Raw genomic sequence first — 15689 nt, forward strand, 5'->3', positions numbered from 1 at the left:
CCCCACCAGGTGACACCTACACATGAGGATGAGACCTGACCTCGCTTCCTTCCCCTTTTCCCAAAGAGCCACCATCCAGGGGACAGCCACCCTCGGCAGTGAGTGACAGCCAATGCACATGGTAAGGGACACCAGGATGGCCGGGAAGGTGGTGCTGCTCCTGTGGGGTGAGTGCCCTGGGGAGGGGCCTGACATCCCGGGGATAGGGAGGGGGCACAGGGGGACTGTGGGGTCCCCTGAGGTCCCCAGTGCCAGCAGGGCATGGAGCCCAGTGTGACCAGAATTGTGGGGTAGCTTTGGGGACAGAAACAGGAGACAGGAATGTGGGGACAGGGATGAATATGTGGGGACAAGGATGTGGCAGAAGGAACCTTGGGGCTGGGGAAGCTGTAGGAGCAGGGAAAGGATCACAGGAGTGCTGGGACAGGGACAAGGGGACAAACACCATGTGAATGGGCCATGGGTACAGGTCCCATCAGAAATGGCCCATGGGCACAGGGCCATGGGGATGTGGCAGGGGTGACCTGTGCCAGCACAGTGTCTCCATGCCTGATCAAGGGCTGGCTGCTCTGTCCGCATCCTCGAGACATCTGTGCCACACCATTGCCCCTACTGAGACCTTTTGGGAACAGCCCCACACTCCATGCCCCTGTGCTGCTATCTCTGCGGTGTCACCCTCAGCCAGCCTTGTCCCTTCTCCCTTCCAGCCCAGATCCTCAGCCTCGCTGGTGAGTCCTCAGGGGATGCCATGGCTTCACCATGCTGTCCCCAGCTCCCTGGTGGCCCAGGCAGGCTGCTGTCCCCTGTCGCCCACAGATACCCAGACCACCCAGATCCTGGTGGAGCCCTCCTGGAGGCCGGTGGTGCTGTGGGACCGGGTGACACTGATCTTCCAGGGCTTGGGGACCACCGGTGCCACCACCTGGTACAAGGACGGGCAGCGCTTGTGGCAGGAGAGACAGTTGCTCTTCACTGTCACCGAGAGTGGCACCTACTGGTATGACAGACCTGGCACTGGGCACAGCCCCCTCGTGATAGTCTTACAACGTAAGGGGGGTTTGGGTGTCCCCAGCCTGGCACCCACATTGACCCCAAAGGCTCTGGGTGTGCTCCGCTCCATGGGTCACCTCCTGTGTGACCAGAGCCTGTCCCCTGCTCTGGGGACATCCCAGAGCATCCCAGAGTGGGGGAAACCATGTGGTAAATGGGGACCCCTGTTGCGCTGGGTGTGACACAATGGGGGGATCCTGGTTCCATCAGGTGTGACAGGTCCCCTCTGTCCCCCAGCCTGGCTGGTGCTGCAGGTGCCGGGGCAGGTGCTGCTGGAGGGGCACACAGTGACACTGCGCTGCCAGGGTTGGGAGAACAGAACAGTCAACTCGGTGTCTTTTAACAAGAGTGGAAGAAACTGGGGGGGATCATTGATGGCACTGAGCTCTCCCTGCCCCCTCTGCAGCTGAATCACAGCGGCCACTACAGCTGTGAGGGCCGGGTGAAATTCCAGACATCAGAGAAGTGGTGGTCAGTGCCAGTGAGAGTGAAAGTGCATGGTGAGCACTCCACAGCCCTCACCCTGACACCTTCACAGCCCCTCCCCAGGGACTCAGACTCAGAAATCCCTCTCCCCTCTCCTTCCCTGAGCTCTTCTCGGTGCTGGTGCTGGAGGGTCCCCCCGAGCCCACCGTGGAGTCCTCCCTATAAGCTGCCTCAACAGCCCCAGCCCCCTGCAGCCCCGAGCCCCCCTCCTGAACATGTTCTACCAGGACGGGCAGGTGGTGGGGGGCCCGCAGGGGTCACCGCAGATACTGGTGCCTGCCGTGGGGGTCTCCCTCTCGGGGAATTACAGCTCCCAGGTGTGCCCCGAGGGGGGGGCCCGTGCGGAAGAGCAGTGCCCAGCTCCGCATCACAGTGTGCTGTGAGTGCGGGGATGGGCACGGGGAGCCCCCACAGCCTCCTCATGTCCTTTGCCTGGGGATCCCCAGTCCTTCCTGACACGTGTCTTGTGGTACCTAAGTTTCTTGTATCCCTCCCTGGCTCCCCTGCTCCTTTCTCTGGTCCCTCCCTGTATCCACCAGCCCCATATGGGTACCCCCATCCTTCCCTGTCACCTTTTCCATGTCCTGCCATTGCTGATCCGGGTCCCTCATCAAGTCCCTCTATTCTTGGCTTGTGTCCACCTATCACTCACTGGGTCCCCAGACCCCTCCCTGCATCCCTCCACCCCTCTCTGAGGTCCCCACACATTCCCCAGGTGCCACCATCCTCTCCCTGTATCCCCATACCCTCCCTGGTGTCGCCCCCCTCCCTCTCAAGGTGTCCCTTCCCTGAACCCCTTCTCCGCCTGTTTCCAATCCCCCTCAACCTCTGCGCCACCTCTCCCTCACTGGGATCCTCCTGCCCCTCCCCGACCACCCAGGTCCCTCACTGACCCCTGCTGTACCCCCCTCCTGCAGGGGTCCCGCCCTCGGGGGTGTCTCTGTCAGCACAGCCCCCCGGGGGACAGGTGACACTCGGGGACAGCCTGGTGCTGAGCTGCACGGTGGCCACAAGGACAGGTCCCCTGTACTTCTCCTGGCACCGAGAGGGCTCAGGGGCACTGCTGGGAACTGGCCCCCGCCTGGAGCTGCGCCACGTTGGGGACAATGACAGTGGCCAGTACCGGTGCTGGGTCAGTGACGGGGACAGCGTGGCCGAGAGAGACCCCCCTGAATGTCACCGTCCTGGGTGAGCGGGATCATCGGGATGGGGGTGATCCCACACACAGCACCCCCATACCACCTCACCAGGTGCCAGCCCTGTCTCTGTCCCCGCAGTGCCCGTGACCAATGCCACCATCACCCCCTGCCCCCTGGCATACCAGGTGTGTGCAGGTGACAACGTGACCCTGCGCTGCTCAGTGCAGGTGGGCTCAGCCCCTGTCACCTTCACCTGGCTGCACAATGGGCAGGAGGCGGCCCAGGGTCCCCTCCTGGAGCTCAGGGACATCGATGTGGCACATTCGGGCACCTACCAGTGCGTGGCCACCAACCAGCTGGGACAGGATGGGCACCGCGTGTTCCGGGCCCTCAGCCCTGAGCTGGCCTTGGAGGTGACACCTGGATCACCCTGGGTAATAGGTGGGGTCACATGGGGTCACCAGAGTGTTCAGAACTCCTGCAGTTCAGGAGGACCCCAATGTGTCCCCTCTCTCCACAGCAGTGGCTGTGAATATCGGCAGGACCCTCCTGTTCCTGCTCCTGCTCCTGGCTGTCATCGGAGGCTGTCACTGGTGGCACCGCTGGGGTGGGTGACAATGGGGGTGACACAAGGTCTTACAGGAATCGGGGGGAAGCCCCAAACACTGGGGGGGCCCTTGGGGCATCACCCAGAGCCCCAGAGCTGGAGGAAACTGAGCCCCCAGTGACCTTTGCTCACAGGTTTGGGGGCCTTTTGGAGGGTCCTGGGCTGTCCCAGGAAGGACCTTGAGGAATATTGGGGTGACACTGGGATCTCCTGGGGGTTTTTTGGGAGGTATTGGAGAGTTGTGCAGGGATGTTGAGAGCTCTTCAGGGATCCTGGAGCAGTTTGAACGCTTCCCTGCATTCCATTCTTGGTGTTCCTTGAGGCTTGAGGGGTGCTTAGGGGCTGTGTGAAGAATCAGGGTCCCGAGGTGGTTCAGGGGTCCTGGAGAGGGGTTTGGAGTACCTGGGTGCCTCAGGTGTTCTGGGGCTCCACGGGGGTAGTTTTGGGTGCAGGGGCCTGGGAGTCCAATAGAAATCTGGACTGGTGGGGGCTCAGGGCTCCAGTGGGCATTTAAAGGTCCCAGGTGGGGTTGGGGTCCAGTGCACCCCATGATCACCCCATCCTCTTTTTCTTGCAGCTCTCAGGAAATCCCAGGACACGTGAGTTGACAGCTCCAGCCATTGCTCTCCTTGACCCCCCTCCCCAGACACCCCTCAGAACCCCCCTTATCCCCACAGGGCTCGTCAGAACACTCTTATCCCCTGCAGGTGGGGGAGGGGCTGGACATGAGGGGGCAGGGGGTGAGTATGGGGATGGATGTGGACAAGGACGTGTTACCCATGGGTGTCACCCCAAGCCAGGTGTCCCTTACTGTCCCCCCCAAGGACCCCCAGGTGACCCACACAGAGCTGCCAGGACCACATGGGCGACTGCAGGATACCAGTGACATCCATGGAATGTGCTGTGACAATGGGGGACGCTGGGAGTCCCCATCCCATGGCTCCCGTGGTGGCCCATCCTGCCTGGGGTGATGACCATGACTCAGGGGGGCTGCACAGGGCACCCAGTGCTCCCCTTTCCCCCTCGCCGTGCTCCCAGTACACCCATGGCTCCCCAGGCTCCTCCCAGTGCCAGGGGACACTGGACCCATTTCCTTCTTATTTAGTCCAAAAGGCAACTTTTTGGTTAAACTGGCAGAGATGGTGTTTGTTCAGCTTTATTGAGCTTTAGGAATGGGATTCTCCAGTTCTGGGTTGCCACTAAAAAACAGGGGCTGCTGCCCCTTTCTCCACCGCTCCCCATGGATGCACAAAGATCCCAAAAGACTGAGAGAAGAAAAATTTCCTGAATCAGCAATGAAAGAACAAAACCAACAGCAACAGCAACAAGGTTCAGAGTCCAAATTGTCACACAAGAAACAATTCCCAGGGGAAGCCACCAACAAAGAACAATCCCCGAACACTTCCTCCCCATCACGTTTCCTCCACCAGAGGAATCTGGCAGTGCCCTGGACCTTCCTTGCTCTGATGGCCAAAGTGGCCTTCAGGAGGCTCTGGATTCTCTTGTCCCCTGTCCCAAACCCCTCCTCTGCCATGTTCCCCACACGAGGATCTCACAAAGGCACTGAGGAGGTTCCTGAGCCTCCCCCTTTCCCAGGCAGTCAGAATCAGGCCATGGCACAGGGTGGGGTGTCAGAGACAGGAAAAATTTGAAGTCCGGAGACATTTTGGAACAGCTGTGTGTGGCAGGGGTGGGCCAGACCTTGCTTTTGGTAAGACAGGGCCCCAAATGTCCACCAGTCTGTCAGCCATGGCACAGTGGGGACTGTGAAGCTCTGCCAAAGTCAGGTCCTGAGTCACCAGGTGACCAGAAGTGCCAGCTGGGGAGAGGGCCCTTGGTGACACAACTGGCTTAAAAGGCAGAGCATGAGGTAGCACAGTCCCTGGCCCTATCTGCTCATGGGGTGCCTGTCCCCTCCACGCTGGAACCCAGAAGTTGGCAACTCATTTAAATGAGAAATATCTGCCAAGGAAACTGGGGAAAATACCTGGAATGGAAAGAAACCCATCTCAGAAATTTTTTTTAATTCTAAAGATGATCTGGCTTCCAGGCCAAAGTGTAGGAAAAGGAATACCAGCTCTTTCCTGGGAAATTGATAAACCAGAACAGGACCAACAACACAAACCCAGAACTTTCTGTCCCGCTCAGCGCTGTTGGTTTTTGTGGCAGTTATAACTGCGACCAGCAGGGGGCGCTACAGGGAGCACTCCCGGCCACCACAACAACATCAGCAGCTCCACAATAGTTTTCACTATCTGAACAACACGGCAATATTTAATAAACAGTATAATCAATAATGTTTTATCAATTCATATAATATCCAGTTAAAGTCAACTTTCATTCACTTGTTTCTGTCAATATATACCAGTCAAGCACTGTTATTCGTCTTCCCATCTAAAAGCCCTGTAATTTCAAAGTTATAATAGTTCAGAGAGAAGGGGGTGGTATTTTCCATCCCAAGGGAGGTTCCCTCCTTGTTCAGCTTCCTTGGCAGAGCTGAACAAAGAAACACCATTTCTGCCAGTTTAATCAAAGAGCTGCATTTTTGTCCCAGGAGCAGGGAACCAGGTCCTGTGCCCTCTTGGAACTGGGATGGGCACAAGTAAGCCACCTCATTGGGAGCACTGGGATGGGGACTGCAGAGCCACTAAGCACACTGGGGTTAAGAGGATCAAATCTGATTTTGATTTATGTCTCAACATATGCTACACATGAGGTGAAAAAAACCTCTGTGGGTTTTACATGTGCTGGCAACCCTGTCCCTGGCGAGGCTTCACACAACCAAGAATCAGGGGAGAGAAAGCTTCAGTGATCGGGATGTGAGTGACCCCCACTGGCTAGTGGGACAGATGCCTGAGGAAAAATATCTATGAAAAAACGCCCGGGAAATCAGGCTGTGGGAGGAGACTTTGCAAATAAAAGCAGATAACTGTGACAAAACAGGAGTGTTTTGCTTTAGGTTTCTTGCAGAGATCAGGGGCTCGCTCAGAGGGTCAGTTTGGCCCTCCTCCACTGTGGGATTCACATTATCTGAACCTGAGAGAAGCAGTGGGAGAGGCAAAGAATGATCCAAACAATTCTTATCTCATTTTCTGCCCCTGTGTTGTTCACATATGGAATGCATTGTGGTAGGTTGTTTACCTGAAGGGAATCGGTGATTGGATTCTGATGTGAGAATTTTGATTCACTGAGCAGTTGAATCCAGGTGTGTGTGTGTGGGGACTGTCGGCTGACAGTCATGAGATAGTGTGCAGTGGAGTGCAGTTGAGTGCTTGGCAGATTCAGTTTAGATGTAATGTTATATAATATAGAATAATATAGTATAATAGAGTACTTAATAAGCCTTCTGATAAGATGGGGTCAGATGCATCATTCCTCCTGGACATCCGGTAAAAATATCATTGACAATCCCCTCCCTTGCCTTTTCTTTCAGTGGTCCTTCTCCTCTGCCTCTATCCATTCTTTCCTGCTGTGCTGCTTCCATGAGGCAGCCCATTCCTGCTCATCCTGGACATTCCTTCATTGCTTTCCCCAATGGAGTGGATTCTGCCTGCACCCACCCACTGCCTCTTCCACGTTTCCCATGCTGCCCACAGCACTGAGCCTGCTGCACCTGCCCACCGCAGCCCCAGCCCGCGGCAGCCAGCCCAGAGCCACCAGTGCTGCAGCACCAGCCCGCAGCCAGCCCTCAGCAGCCAGCCTGCAGCCATCGCTCGCCCATGCCAGGGACACGCAGGTGCCGTCCTTGGAAATCATGCCCAGCCACTCACAAAAGCCATGTGGGCTCGCCCTGGCTTGCAGCACACACACTCCATCTGCCAAGCTGATGCCTACAGAGCACCCGGGCTCCTTGTGGTAACGCTGTCCCCGTTTTCTGTTTCTCTCTCTCTATCCTTTTCTCTTTCTACTCCCTTCTGTCCCCTTTCAGTTACAACCCTTACCCTCCTTTATCAAGAAACAGTTCTCAGATATAATATTGCCATGTTTGTGCTTCATTTTCATCTGAGAAACCTTTCAGCAAGAATCCTTCCCGACTCCCCCTTTTCCAGTGGGATGGGGCAGGGGTAGTGGGAGAGGGAATGGGGAAGCCCTGGGTGTACTGCAAGCACTGTGGGGAGAGAATGGGGCAGTCTCTGAGGGTACTTGCGCACTTGGATGGGGCTGGGGAGCCCCTGGAGGTACAAGGAAAGGAATGGGGGAGAGCTTGGGGGTACTGGGAGAGGAAATGGGGAGCACAGGGTGCCCTGTGTAGCCTCCTCCTGACTCATGACCACCTCCCTTGGAAGGATGGGCAACAACAGGAGCCATGGAGGGAGCACCCCCAATGTCACCCAGTGCCTCCCACTTCCCAGAGCATCACAACTTTTGGTGTAGATTGTCATAGATGTCACTGGGTTCCCACGGTTGCCTTCGCAGCTCCATGTACATCACCTGAGGATCCTCCACTGGGGGTGCCAGGGGGCCTGGGGGGGCCCTGTGGGAATAAGGGGCTGTGTGGCAGGGGATGGGAGGTGCAGGGGGTTTGGGTAAAAGGTGTATCATGGCTGGAGGCTGCACTCGCCTTTCCTGGTGCTTCCTGACATCTGCAAAGGAAGACTGGAAGTGTGACTTTGGAGACCCAGGGGCCCCCATCCACCCTTGGCAATGCTGAACCACCAACACCAGACACACAATTCTCCCCACGCCTCCCCAGTATCCCTGATGCCCCCCCAGTATCTCCAACCCACCCCACTTGCACCAACACCCTGAGCCCCGAGAACCCCGAGCCTGGCATGGAGGGGGACCCCTTATAGAACCCCTAACATCCCTGCAAGACCCTCCAACAGCTCTGAGCCATGGCCACTGGGGGCTCAGCCCCTCCCAAGTCAGGGGCTGTGGGTGCTGCCCTGGGACCCCCCTTCTCTGGGGGCCTTCCCACCTCTCTCCACGACCTTCATCCCCCCATTGTCACCCACCCCTGCGGTGCCACCAGTGCCAGGCCACAATGACACCCACAAGCAGGATCAGGAAGAAAAGGGCCCCACTGACCCCTGCAGCCGCTGCAAGAAACAGAGGGGGACACATCAGGATCATCCATCACCCCACGGTTCTGCAGTCCTGAATGACCCTGTGTGACCTCACCTGTGTCCCTGTGTTCCCACGGTGTCACCTCCAGGGCCAGCTCAGGGCTGAGTGCCTGGAACACGCGGTGCCCGTCCTGTCCCAGCTGGTTGGTGGCCACGCACTGGTAGGCGCCCGAATGTTCCATATCGATGTCCCTGAGCTCCAGGAGAGGCCCCCGGGCCACCTCCTGCCCATTGTGCAACCAGGTGAAGGTGACAGGGGCTGAGCCAACCTGCACCATGCAGCACAGGGTCATGGTGTCACCTGCACACACCAGGTGTTATAGGGTACCAAGGGTGATGGTGGCATTGGTCACAGGCACTGCAGGGACAGAGACAGGGCTGAGGCCATAGGGAGTGGTTGGCAGCTGGTGTGAGGGGGTAGGGACAAGGGGGTGGGTGTGATGTGCGATGTTGAGGATGGGGTCACACCCCGCAGGGATGAGGGGACACAGGGCAGAGGCGGAGGGACACAAGAAAGGTGTCTTGGGGACATAGAGGTACCCACAGAGGAGACCCAGGGAGGCTGTGGGGACTCCCTGTGCCCATCCCCGCACTCACTGCGCACCGTGATGTGGAGCCGAGCGCTGCTCTTCCGCATGCCCATCCCCTCGGAGCACACCTGGCAGCTGTAATTCCCATAGTGGGAGACTCCCACTGCTGGTGGGCACCAGCAGCTGCAGAGACCCCTGCGGGCCCCCACCACCTGCCGGTCCTGGTAGAACATGTACAGGAGGGGGGCTCGGGGCCGCACGGGGCTGGGAGTGCTGAGGCTGCTGAGAGTCAGGGGGGACCCCGGGCTGGGCTTGGGGGGACCCTCCAGCATCGGTATCCAGACAAGCTCAGGGGAGGAGATGGGGGACTGTGGGAATTGTGACCCCGAGTCCCTAGCGAGGGGCTGTGGTGCTGTCGGGTTAGCAGATGTGAGGTGCTAACCATGCACTGTCACTGTCACCAGCGCGGACTCCACCCATCGCTGTGATGCCCGGTACTGTGCCCAGACCTTGCAGCGCTAGCGGCCTCTGTGGTTCAGCTGCAGAGGGGACAAGGTCAGCTCGGTCCCATTGTAGAACCCCCCCAGTTCCGTCTCCTCGCAGTAGAAGAACACCGAATCGACTGACTTCTCCTGCCTGTACCGGCAGCGCAGTGTCAGCGTTTTCCCCTCCAGCAGTGCCCGCGCTGGCACCTGCAGCACCAGCTGGTCTGTAGGGCAGAGAGGTGGAGTCACATCACAGGGGTCTAGAGGGTCCTGATGCCACTGGGACCCCTATAGTGGGTCACAGCCAGCACACCAGGTTTCCCCAGTTTCAACACAAGGGTTCCACAGTACTGGGATAATCTGGTATGTCCCTGTGTGTAGGACATGGGCTCTGGTCACACCAGAGGGTGACCCATGGAGTGGAGCCCACCAGAGTCCTCAGGGTTCTCATGGTGCCAGGCTGAGGACAAAAACCACCCTCACCGTCTGAGACATTCACGGGGAGGCTGAGCCCAGTGCCGGGTCTTTCACACATGTAGGTGCCACTCTCAGTGACAGTGAAGTTGTTGCTTCCCTCCTGCCCCCAGTGCTGCCCATCCTTGTACCAGGTGGTGGCACCAGCAGTCCCCGAGCCCTGGCAGGTCAATGTCACCCGGTCCCACAGCACTGCCGGCTTCCAGGAGGGCTTCACCAGGAGCTGGGTGGTCTGGGCACCTGGGGGTGACAGGGGACACCAGCCTGCCAGGGTCAGAGTGGGACTGGGGAGAGTGGGGTCGGGCCATGGCATCCCCCAGGGACTCACCAGCAAGGCCGAGGGTCTGGGCTGGAAGGGAGAAGGGACAGGGCTCAGTGAGGGTCATGGGGACACCGTGGACATCCTATTGTTTGCACTGGCCCCCTCCACCAGCTCTACAGTACCTGTCCCCATGGCCACAACCCCATGGCCCTGGACCCATGATCCCATGCCAATGGCACCTGTCGTCCCGGCCCATCTCCATGCTACGTGGCCCTTGTCCCTGTCCCTGCATTCCTGTTCCCTTGTTCCTGTCCCCACAGCTACCTAAGCCCCAAGGCTCTTCTGCTATATCCTTGCCCCAAAATCTCTATGTCTCTGTTCCTGTCTCTATCACGAGTTCCCCTCTTTCTGTCCCTAAAGCCACCCCACAATTCTGGTCACACTGGGCTCCATGCCATGCTCTGGCTCTGCTGGCATTGGAGACCTCAGGGGACCCTGCAGCACCCCTGTGACCCCTCCCCATCCCTGGGGTGTCAGGCCTGTGCCTGGAGTACTCATCCCACAGGAGCAGCACCACCTTCCCGGTCATCCTGGTGTCCCCAGCCATGTGCACTGGCTGTCCCTCACTGCTGTGGCCGGCCACCGCTCCCCTGGCAAGCTGCTCTTTGGATGAAGGGGAAGGAAGCGATGTCACGTCTGTCCCCATGTGTAGGTGGCCCTTGGTGGGGGCAGGGTGGGGACAGAATGGGGGGAGGGTGGGGACCTTGTGGGACATGGGGGGAATGGTGGGAAATGGTGAGGACATGGTGTTGCCAGAATTCGGGGTTTGAGGCCATGCAGGGAGCCAGGGATGGGTGTCCAGGGGAATGTGATACCCAGGTATTTGGGGTCCCAGGGAAATGACAGTATGAGGGTTTGGGTGGACTGAGACTTGGGGATGAGGGTCCCAAAACAACGTAGCCTCCTGGGATTTGTGATCATGAGATGGGGACCATGGCATGGAGGTGCTAGGGAAAAAGGGGTCCCTGTGAGGTTGGGGGCCCTGGGTGAATGAAGGCCCCCAAGGGAAGGGGGGTCCCAGGGACTGGATTTACTGGGATGGGTTTCTTTGTGGTTGAAGATCCTGGGGAATTGCAGTCCAGGGATGGGGCTCTCAAGGAAGGTGGGACAGAAGGAAATGGGGTCCCAAGGTTTCAGTTCCCAGGGGAATGGGGGTGTCACAGATGGGCAGTGGCTGAGAGGAAGAGGGGTCACAGCTCCTTCCCTGAGTGCCTCAGATTTTGGGGTGACAAGGGGCGCCGCAAAATCCATTCCGGGGTGCTCATTTCCTGGCCAGGCATTGCATGGGGATCCTGAGTATCTCTGCCTCTGTGTCTGCCTCCTGTCCCTGCCCTTGACATTTTCCTCTCTTTATTTCTCTCCTTTCCTTATTCTCCTTACTTTTTGCCATATCCCTTCACCCCCAGTTCCTGGCTCAGCAATCCTGGGGTGCATCTGAGCAGGGAAGGGGTTGGGGGGACTCAGGGGAGGGGGAAAATGGGGAATGGGGCATGAAGGAAAGGGTGGGGAGGCTGTGGGAGATGGAGATGTGGGGCTGTGCTCTCTTAACACTTTCACTGTCTTTGTCCTGGACAAGAAGGGAGAGGCCGTTTGTGCTGAGAGTCAGATGGGAAAATGGGGGTGGTTCTCTCCTGCGGGGGGGCACATCAGGGGGTAGGTCCCGTGAGGATCCTGTCCCAGAGGGTGACACATCCTGGCATGAGGGGACCTGTCCCAGGGGGTGGCAGTTCAAGAAATGTCCCTGCACATTCCTGGCTGGGTACCTGTCCCAGGGGTGGCACATCCTGGGGACCCCTGTCAATGCAAGGGTGGGGCCCAGCCATGGCCCAGCCCCACTGCACAGGGATGGCCATTGCCCAGCCCTGCTCTGGCCAGCCCCAGGTGGCAGCCAGCACCTGAGGGTCCCCCCTGCCCCCTTGGCTTTGATTCTGACAGCTTTAGAGCTGCTGCAGAGGTGAGAATTCTGTGGGTGGAAAAAGGCCTTCCTGTGGTTTGCTCAGCCCTGCAAGAAGCACAAACAACAAAGGGAGCCCAAGCAGTGGCTCTGTGAGGGCCTTTGATGGTTTTCAGAGCAGGGCTGGCTGGAAACCCCCCAGCAGGGGCAGCTGTGCGGGAACCTGTCTGGAAATGCAGCAATTGATCATTTTGTCTCTTTGCCAAAGGGACTGAGCGAAACCAAGGACTACTGCAAAGACAACAACAATTGGCCTCCCTTTGAGGTTTTGTGCTTCTTTCAGGGCTGAGCAAACCACAGCAAGGCCTTTTTCCTCCACAGAATTCTCACCTGTGCAGCAGCTCTAAAGCTGCCAGAATCAAAGCCAAGGGGGCAGGGAGGGACCCTCAGGCGCTGGCTGCCACCTGGGGCTGGCCAGAGCAGGACTGGGCCATGGCTGTGCCTCACCCTTCCATTGACAGGGGTCCCCAGGTTGTGCCACCCCTGGGACAGGCACCAGTCCAGGAATGTGCAGGGATGTTTCCACAACTGCCACACCTAGGAGAGGACCCCCATACCATGATGTATCACACCCTGGTGAAGGATCCCCCCCAGGACAGGACCCCCCTGGATGTGCCATGCCAGGACACAAGCCCCCCATTTTCCCATCTGACTCTCAGCACAAACAGCCTCTTTCTACTTGTCCAGGAAAAAGAAAGTGTTGAGGGGACACAGCCCAACACCTCCATCCCCCACAGCCTCCCTACCCTTCCCTGCACCCCCCACTCCCCTGGCTCCCCCAACCCATTCCCTGCTCAGGTGCTCCCCAGGATTGCTGAGCCAGGAATTGGGGGTGAGGGGACATGGTACAAAAGTGAGGACAATAAGGAGAAAAGAGAAATAAAGAGAGGAAAATGTCAAGGGCAGGGGAGGACACAGAAGCAGAGCTACCCAGGACCCACATTTTATGTCTGCCCTGGAAAGGAGCACCCCAGGGGTCAGTGCTGGGCCCCGTGTCATCCCAAAATCTCAGGCACCCAGGGAAGGAGCTGAGATCCCGGTGCCCATCCAGAAATGGCTCATCCCTGGCAACCCCCCATTCCCCTGGAGACCAACCATGGGAACCTTATTCTTTAAGTCCCGTCTTGCCTGGGACCCCTATCCCAGTACTGACATTCCCAGGAACTCCATGGCCCAGGATGACATTCCAAAGGAACTATCTCCACTTCTTTCCATTCCCTGAAATCCTCTTTCCCCCAGGACTTTGATAATACCAAGCCCCCATTCCCACGGGACTCTCATTCCTCCAGTGTCCCCATCCCATGGCCCCAAATCCCTGGAGCCCACGTTCCCCCAGGACTCCCCTTCCTGAGTCCTCCCAGTTCTGGGAACCCCCATTCCCTTACCCCACCTCGATCCCCAGTGATTCCCCCTCCTCAGGACCCCCATTCCCCTAGACACTCATCCCCATGTGCCCAAACCCACCAAGCCCCCCACACCTGGGAACCCATATTGCACCTTGTCCCACCCAGCTTTGTCCCCATCCTGTCCCCAGCTTGTGGCCATCCTGCCCCCACCAAGGGCCACCTACATGTGGGGACGGACGTGACCTCGCTTCCTTCCCCTTCATCCGAAGAGTCGCCAGCCAGGGGAGCGGTGGCCACAGCAGCAAGTGACAGCCAGTGCACATGGCTGGGGACATGGAGATGGCCGGGAAGGTGGCGCTGCACCTGTGGGGTGAGTGCTCCGGGCATGGGCCTGACACCCCGGGGATGGGGAGGGGAGGGGGCACAGGTGGGCTGTGGGGTCCCCTGAAGTCCCCAATGCGAGCAGGGTATGAAGGCAGTGTGACCAGAGTTGTGGGGTGTCCTTGGGGACAGGAACACAGGACAGGAAGAGGGGAACTCGGATGTCAGGAGAGGGGGATGGAATGTGGGAATAAGGATGTGGCAGCAGGAACTTTGGGGCTGGGGCAGCTGTGGGACTTGGGACAGAGGGATGCAGGGACAGGGACAACATGACCGGCAACATGTGTTTGGGCCATGGGGACAGGTGCCATCAGAAATGTACAATGGGCACAGGGTCATGGGGATGTGGCCATGGGGCTGGCAGGGGTGACAAGTGCCAGCAAGGGGTGACCTGTGCCAGCCCCCATGCCTGAGCATGGGTGGCTGCGGTGTGCCTGTCCTTGAGACATCTGTGCCACACCTGTGCCCCCACAGAGCCTGTTTGGGAACAGCCCCTTAACCCCATGCCTCTGTGCCTCTGTCCCTGCAGTGCCATCCCCACCCAGCCCTCTTCCTCTTCGCTTCCAGCCCAGACCCTCAGCCTCACTGGTGAGTCCTCGGGGAATGCCATGGTCCCACGTCACTGTCCCCAGCCCCACACTGGCCCTGGCAAGCTGGTGTCCCCTTTCACCCGCAGGTGCCCAGACCACCCATGTCTACGTGGAGCCCCCCTGGATGCCGGCAGTGCTGTGGGACCGGGTGACACTGACCTGCCAGGGCTTGGGGACTGCTGGTGCCCCCATCTGGTAAAAGGATGGGCAGCACTGGCAGCAGGAGAGACGCAACCACTTCATTTTCACTGAGACTGGTACCTACACATGTGACAGACCTGGCACTGGGCTCAGTTCCACTGTGAGAGTCTCAGATGGTGAGGGGGACTTGGGTGTCCCAAGCCTGGCACCCACGGGGACCCCAAGGGCTCTGCATGGTCTGTGCTCCAAGGGTCACCTCCTGTGTGACCTGAGCCTGTCCCCTGCTCTGGGGACATCCCAGAGCATCACAGTGTAGAGGGACCCCCGTGTTGGAATTGGGCACCCCTGGTGCCCTGGGTGTGACCAAATGGGGGATCCCGGTATCATTGGGTGTGATAGGACCCCTCTGTCCCCCAGACCCACTGGTGCTGCACAGGCAAGCATAGGCACTGCTGGAGGGGAACAGGGTGACACTGCACTGCTGGGGCCGGGGGAACTGCACGGTCACCTCGGTGTCCTTCTACCCCAAGGGGAAGAAACTGGGGGGACTCCATGATAGGAGCAAGCTATCCTTGGCCCCTCTGCAGCTGAGTCAAAGCGGCAAGTACAGCTGCAGGGGCTGGGTGAGATCCTGGGGGCAGCAGGAGTCATAGCGGGTGACGGGGACAGTACAAGGTGAGCATCCCAGAGCATGACAGTGTGGGGGAACCTGTGCTGGAATTGGGGACCCCTTGTACACTGGGTGTGACCCAATGGGGGGATCCCCATGAAAATGGGACCCTGGAATGACAGGACCCCTGTGTCCTGCAGTCCGGTTAGAGTTGCGGGTTTTGGCACAGGAGCTGCTGGATGGGGACACGGTGACACTGCGATGCTGACGGTGGCGGGACATGCCAGTCACCAAGATGCAATTCTACCATGGGGACAAGGAGGTGGAGGGGTCCTGTAGCAGGACCGAGCTGTTGTTGTCCCCTCTGTAGCTGCACCACAGTGGAAACTACAGCTGCAGGGGCTTGGTGGATTCTGAAGTGTCACTGTGAGCACAGTCATTGCCAGTGACAGTGACAGTGCACGGTGACCACGCCCATGGCTGGAACTCCAAAATCCTGACACCCTCA

The 15689-nt window shown here is 58.7% G+C and overlaps 1 pseudogene; it reads right to left on the reverse strand.

Moving 5' to 3' along the window:
- The window catches only part of LOC128948120 (Fc receptor-like protein 4), a 93237-nt pseudogene that overhangs the window by 63405 nt on the left and 14143 nt on the right, over positions 1-15689 (reverse strand).

The sequence above is a fragment of the Melozone crissalis genome, unplaced genomic scaffold (genome assembly GCF_028551555.1).
Source record: "Melozone crissalis strain CALT ecotype California unplaced genomic scaffold, PUWL_Pcris_2 ptg000114l_1, whole genome shotgun sequence".
NCBI lineage: Eukaryota > Metazoa > Chordata > Aves > Passeriformes > Passerellidae > Melozone > Melozone crissalis.